Raw genomic sequence first — 7,478 nt, 5'->3', positions numbered from 1 at the left:
CACATTGCAATGTTTCTTTAACGCTGACAGACTGTGGAGTTTCTGCTGCTTGATTGCAGTTCTTGCTTCCCGCCAGTAGATGTCACCTCACTCCAATACAGTGAAGTTTACAAATCTGAGAGAGACACAACAGGAAATAATTGTTCACATTGTCGTGAATGTGTGGGATTTAGAAATACCAGGAGTGGAGACGAGTTATTATTGCACTCTGCTATTACATCTTTTATAATGGACTCCAGCATTTTCCCCACGACTGATGTCAGGCTAACCGGTATATAATTCGCTGTTTTCTTTCTGCCTCCTTTTTTAAATAGTGGAGTTACATTAACTACCGTCCAATCCATTGGAACTGTTCCAGAGTCGATAGAATTTTGAAAAAAGACCAGAAATGCATCTGCTATTTCAAGGGCCACTTCCTTAAGTACTCTGGGATGTAGATTATCACCCTGGGGATTTATCGGCCTTCAATCCCATCAATTTCACAAACATTCCCTACTAATACTGATTTCATACAGTTCCTCCTTCTCACTAGACCCTATGTTCCCCAACATTTCTGGGAGATAATTTGTATCCTCCTTTGTGAAGACAGATCCAAAGTATGTATTTAATTGGTCTGCCATTTCTTTGTACCCCATTAGGGTGGCACAGTGGCGCAGTGGTTAGCACCGCAGCCTCATAGCTCCAGGGACCCGGGTTCGATTCCAGGTACTGCCTGCGTGGAGTTAGCAAGTTCTTCCTGTGTCTGCGTGGGTTTTCTCTGGGTGCTCCGGTTTCCTCCCACAAGCCAAAAGACTTGCAGGTTGATAGGTAAATTGGCCATTATAAATTGTCCTATAGTATAGGTAGGGAAATATAGGGACAGGTGGGGATGTGGTAGGAATATGGGATTAGTGCAGGATTAATATAAATGGGTGGTTGATGTTTGGCACAGACTCGGTGGGCCGAAGGGCCTGTTGCAGTGCTGTATATCTAATCTAATCATTATAAATTCCCCCATTTCTGACTGGAAGGGGCCCACATTTGTCTTCACCAATCTTTTTCTCTACACATATCTATAGAAGCTTTTACAGTCAGTTTTTATGTTCTCTGCTAGCTTACTCTCATACTCTATTTCCCCCTTCTTAATCAATCCTTTTGTCCTCCTCTGCTAAATTCCAAACTGCTCACAATCTTCAGGTTTGCTGCTTGTTCTGGCCATTTTATATTTCTCCTCCTTGGATCTAATACTTTCCTTAATTTCTTTTGGAAGCCACAGTTGAGCCACCCTTCCTGTTTTACTTTTGCACAGACAGGAATGAACAATTGTTGTAATTCATCCATGAGCTCTTTAAATGCTAGCCATTGCCTATCCACTGTCAACCCTTTCAGTAACGTTCCCCAATCTATCATCGCCAACTCCCGCCTCATACCTTCATAGTTTTCTTTGTTTAGATTCAGGACCCGAGTCTCGGAATCAACTCTCTCACTCTCCATCTTAATGAAGAATTTTATCATATTATGGGCTCACTTCCCCAACAGATCCCACACAACAAGAATGTTAACTAATCCTTTCTCATTACACACTACCCAGTCCAGGATGGCCTGTTCTCTGGAGGTGTTATACACCTCTATCAATTCTCCGCTCAATCTCCTTTGAGAAAGGCAGAATAATCCTAGCTTTTCCAACCTAACCTTGTAACTAAAATCCCCCATCCCTGGATCCATTCTGGTAAATCACCTCTGCGTCCTCTCAAGGACCCTCACATTCTTTCTAAAGTCTGCTGAGCAGAACTGGAAGCAACACTCCAATTGGGGCCTAACCAGAGTTTTATAATGGTTCAGCATAACTTCCCTGCTTTTGTACTCAATGTCTCTATTTATAAAGCCCAAGATCCCATATGCTTTGCTAACCACTCTCGCAATATGTCTTGCCACCTTCAAAGATTGATGCACATGAACTCCAAGTTCCTCTATTCCAGCACACTTTTTAGAACTGTGCCATTAAGTATATATTGCCTCTCCCTATTCCTTTACATCACCTCACACTTGTCACTATTAAATTCCATCTGCCACCTGACTGCCCATTCTGCTAGCCTATCACTGTCCTGTTGCAGGCAGTTCATATCTTCCTCACGGTTTGCCGCTCCTCCAAGTTTGGTGTCATCGGCATATTTTGAGATTCTACACCGTATTCCAAGATCCAAGTCACTTACCTTTAGCAAAAAAAGCAGTGGTTCTAGCACTGACCATTGGGGAACACCACTGTCGACTATCCTCCAGTCTGACAAAGAACCATTTAATAAGACTCGCTGTTTTCTGTCCTCAAACCAATTTTCTATCCAATTGGACACTGACCCTCCTATACCACGAACCTCAATTTTGTTAACCGCCCTTTTATGTGGTACCTTGTCAAACGCTTCCTTAAAATCCATATAAACAACATCCACTGCATTCCCTTCATCAACCTGCTCTGTTAGTTCATCAAAAAATGCAGTTAGATTAGTCAAGCATGAACTCCCATGTATAAATCCATCCTCACTCCCCTTAATTAACTCAAACCTCTCCAAGTGACTGTTGATTATTTACCATGATTATTCTTTCTAAAACCTTACCCACCACTGCTGTTAATCTAACTAGCCTGTAGTTACCCAGACTGTCCTTACACCCTTTCTTGAATAAGGGTGTCGCATTTGCCACTGTTTAATCCTCTGGCACCTCCCCCGTATCCAGGGAAGATTGGAAGATTATAGCAAGCCCTTCCGTTATCTGCATCCGCATTTCCTTTCGCAACCTGGGATGTGAGCCATCCGGACCAGGTGATTTATCTTCCCTAAGCACAGCCAGCCTTTTTAGTACCTCCCTCTCCTAATTTGTACTCTCTCCATTGCCTCTACTCTCTTCACTTCTGCTGATATTTTGTCAAATTACACTTCCTTAGTGATCACTGATATAAAGTACTCATTAAGTAGATTAACATTGCCCTGCACCTCTAAGCTTATATTATCCTTTTTGTCCCCAATAGGCCCTACTCAACCTCTTACTACCCACTTATCATTTACATGCTGCTCGAAGATTTTTGGGTTCCCTTTCATGTTGACTGCCATTCTATTCTCATTGAAATAGAGAATATGCAAATATAGAAGATGCAAGTACTTTCCATCCTTGATGAGGTGGAACTTTTTCATGTTGTGGGTGGTAATGACTTGGCCCACGAGTGTGGTGGAAGCAGAGACAATCAATGATTTGAAAAGGAAATTGGATGGATACTTGAAGGAAAGAAACTTGCAGGAGGAAAGGGATCGAGCTGGCGAGTGGAACTGACGAGATTGCTCCGGGGAGAGCCGGCATGGACGTGATAGGCCAAACGACCATCTTCTGTGCTGGAAATACACTGTGTTGTTTCTCAAATCCAATCCACTGGTGCTTGGTAAATAATTTCAAAGTAAATTGTGCAACTGGAAAATCAGAACCAAGGCAAGGGACGCATAAGGAAGTGAAATTGCTGAAACCCAGGGACCTTTGAATCTTCAGTCTAACGCTCTCCCAACTGAGCCATTTCAGCCCTACATTAACAGGGGCTTGGTGTCCTTGTTTTGGAGGAAAATACATACATTCAAGTTTTCCAAAAAATTCAAGAACACAACATGTGAGTAATATTCCCCCATTGCTTTCTCAGTACTGATGGATTGTGAAGCAAGAGACAGCCAGAAGTGCCACTGAGCTGCACAGACCCCGAGCTGAGAATGAAATGAGATCAAATTCAATCTTTCATAGTGAGATGCTGCAGAGAGGTAAGAGTCCTGAATCAAAGCGAGACTTGCTCATTTCAAACACTCCCTGTACTCTCTGCTCATGAAGCCTTACAAAAGGGAAAAACACAATGGCACTCAAACTCACAACCCTGCCATTAAAAGTCTCACGTTCGACTGACAGAACTGTCACTTCTACTCGGTCTTTTATTGGATGGATGCAACTCCAACGCAGGGGTGGCATTCAAATCCTCCCATGGGCCCACATGTCAGACTGAGTTCCATGTTGTAGACTCAAGCAAAGGAAATCTGCTCACTTCCAAAACTATCAGCGAATTGAAGCTGATTACGATCAACATCATCAGAGGTCGGAACTACCTGGTGAAAGAAGACACTCTGAAGAAGGATCCACAATTATTCAAAGGCATCGACAAAGTGAAAAACAAGAAAATCGATGAGTCAATGCAAGCCAAACAACAGAAACACTGAAGAATTCCAATCCAATCCAGTCATGTTGTTTTTGGAGTCAGGTCTCAATTGCTGCAACAACTTCATGTTCCCACTTGGCTATCTGTACATTTAGTTCATTACAATTTTGTCGACAAACTCTTTGAATCCAGTTGTCTGGTCCTCAAGCCAGCTCCGTTTGGAAGTCAATTCCACCTTCTGCAAGGCTGAAACCAATGGATAAACTTAATCTAAAAATGCCAGCAAACAAGATCTCGTCCAGGATTTGAACACTGAATCTCGCGCATGTTAATTACCCATACTCCCGAAGCAAGAACCATACCCCTAGACCAACGAGCCACTGACAAGTCAGGCTTTATTAGCTGCTGTGGAATTTCACTGGAACCCCCCAGCCAATCATCCATTTTTTTTCAGATCAAAGCAACATCCTGCAAATGCTGAAATAAAAACAGAAAGTGCTGGAAATGTTCAGCAGCTCTGGCAGCATCTGTGCTGAGAGAAACACAGTTAACGTTTCAAGGCACTCATCTTTTGTTTCAGCCATCCTTTCAGACTGCTTCTGTCCATCCAATCTCACTTTCTATTCTATCCACATTCTAACCAATCACTACGTGACTACATTTTTCATGAATTCCTTATTTCTTTTATTAATGACAATTTTGTATTTCTGGCCTTTGCTTCAGACACCACCACAAGTGGAATCATGTCTCCATCTACCCAATCAAACCACTTCGCTGTCTCCTCACATTACAATGTTTCTTGAACCCTGACAGACTGTGGAGTTTCTGCTGCTTGATTGTGTTTCTTGCTTCCCGCCAGTAGATGTCACCACCCCCCAATGCAGTGAAGTTTACAAATCTGAGAGAGACACAACAGGAAATAATTGTTCACATTTTCGTGAATGTGTGGGATTTAGAAATACCAGGAGTGGAGACGAGTTATTATTGCACTCTGCTATTACATCTTTTATAATGGACTCCAACATTTTCCCCACGACTGATGTCAGGCTAACCGGTATATAATTCGCTGTTTTCTTTCTGCCTCTTTTTTAAATAGTGGAGTTACATTAACTACCGTCCAATCCATTGGAACTGTTCCAGAGTCTACAGAATTTTGAAAAAAGACCAGAAATGCATCTGCTATTTCAAGGGCCACTTCCTTAAGTACTCTGGGATGTAGATTATCAGGCACTGGGGATTTATCGGCCTTCAATCCCATCAATTTCCCAAACATTCCCTACTAATACTGAGTTCATACAGTTCCTCCTTCTCACTGGACCCTATGTTCCCCAACATTTATGGGAGGTAATTTGTATCCTCCTTTGTGAAGACAGAACCAAAGTATGTATTTAATTGGTCTGTCATTTCTTTGTTCCCCATTATAAATTCCCCCGTTTCTGACTGTAAGGGACCCACATTTGTCTTCACTAATCTTTTTCTCTGCACATATCTATAGAAGCTTTTACAGTTAGTTTTAATGTTCTCTGCTGGCTTACGCTCCTACTCTATTTCCCCCTTCTTAATCAATCCTTTTGTCCTCCTCTGCTAAATTCCAAACTGCTCACAATATTCAGGTTTGCTGCTTGTTCTGGCCATTTTATATTTCTCCTCCTTGGATCTAATACTTTCCTTAATTTCTTTTGTAAGCCACAGTTGAGCCACCCTTCCTGTTTTACTTTTGCACAGACAGGAATGAACAATTGTTGTAATTCATCCATGCGCTCTTTAAATGCTAGCCATTGCCTATCCACTGTCAACCCTTTAAGTAACGTTCCCCAATCTATCATAGCCAACTCCCGCCTCATACCTTCATAGTTTCCTTTGTTTAGATTTAGGACCCTAGTCTCGGAATCAACTCTCTCACTCTCCATCTTAATGAAGAATTTTATCATATTAAGGGCGCATTTCCCCAAGGGACCCCACACAACAAGATTGCTAACTAATCCTTTCTCATTACACAATACCCAGTCTAGGATGGCCTGTTCACCAGAGGTGTTATACACCTCTATCAATTCTCCACTCAATCTCCTTTGATATAGGCAGAATAATCCTAGCTTTTCCAACCTAACCTTGCAACTAAAATCTCCCATCCCTGGATCCATTCTGGTAAATCGCCTCTGCATCCTCTCAAGGACCCTCACATTCTTTCGAAAGTCTGCTGAGCAGAACTGGAAGCAACACTCCAATTGGGGCCTAACCAGAGTTTTATAATGGTTCAGCATAACTTCCCTGCTTTTGTACTCAATGCCTCTATTTATAAAGCCCAAGATCCCATATGCTTTGCTAACCACTCTCGCAATATGTCTTGCCACCTTCAAAGATTGTTGCACATGAACCCCAAGTCCCTCTATTCCAGCACACTCTTTAGAACTGTGCCATTAAGTATATGTTGCCTCTCCCTATTCCTTATGCCAAAATACATCACCTCACACTTGTCACTATTAAATTCCATCTGCCACCTGTCTGCCCATTCTGCTAGCCTATCACTGTCCTGTTGCAGGCAGTTCATATCATCCTCACTGTTTGCCACTCCTCCAAGTTTGGTGTCATCGGCATATTTTGAGATTCTACTCTTTATTCCTAGATCCAAGTCACTTACCTTTAGCAAAAAAAAGCAGTGGTTCTCGCACTGACCCTTGGGGAACACCACTGTCGACTATCCTCCGGTCTGACCAAGAACCATTTCATATGACTCGCTGTTTTCAGTCTTTAAAACAATTTACTCTCCAAATGGACACTGACCCTCCTAATACATGAACCTCAATTTTGTTAACCACCCTTTTATGTGGTACTTTATAAAATGCTTTCGTAACATCTATATAAACAACATCCACTGCATTCCCTTCATCAGCATTCTCAGATAGTTTATCAACAAATGCAGTTAGATTCGTCAAGCATGAACTCCCATTGATAAATCCATGCCCACTCTCCTGAATTAACTCAAACCTCTCCAAATGACTTGATTTTTTTCCCTGACCTGTTGATCTCGTGCTCACCATAGAGCATGTATTTGGCAATGTGACCGTCATCCATTTGGCCCAGTCAACAGAATCACCGCTGACTCAAGAGGGCAAACATGCTGTGGATCCCTGCACGCTGGTGTACTTCTGCATTCGGCACTCTGTCCTGCCAGGAGATGCCCAGTATCCATCTGAGGCAGTGGAGGTGGAAGCTGTTCAGCCGCTTTTTTTGGCTTGTATAAGTTGTTGATGCTGCTCTACTATAAAGGAGGGTGCTGAGAACACAAGCCTGGTGCACGTGGAGCTTTGTATTTTCGGTCAGT

Source organism: Heterodontus francisci, unplaced genomic scaffold (genome assembly GCF_036365525.1).
Source record: "Heterodontus francisci isolate sHetFra1 unplaced genomic scaffold, sHetFra1.hap1 HAP1_SCAFFOLD_51_1, whole genome shotgun sequence".
Lineage (NCBI taxonomy): Eukaryota > Metazoa > Chordata > Chondrichthyes > Heterodontiformes > Heterodontidae > Heterodontus > Heterodontus francisci.
The sequence above is the reverse complement of the archived record's forward strand: the minus strand, read 5'-3'. Positions refer to the sequence as shown.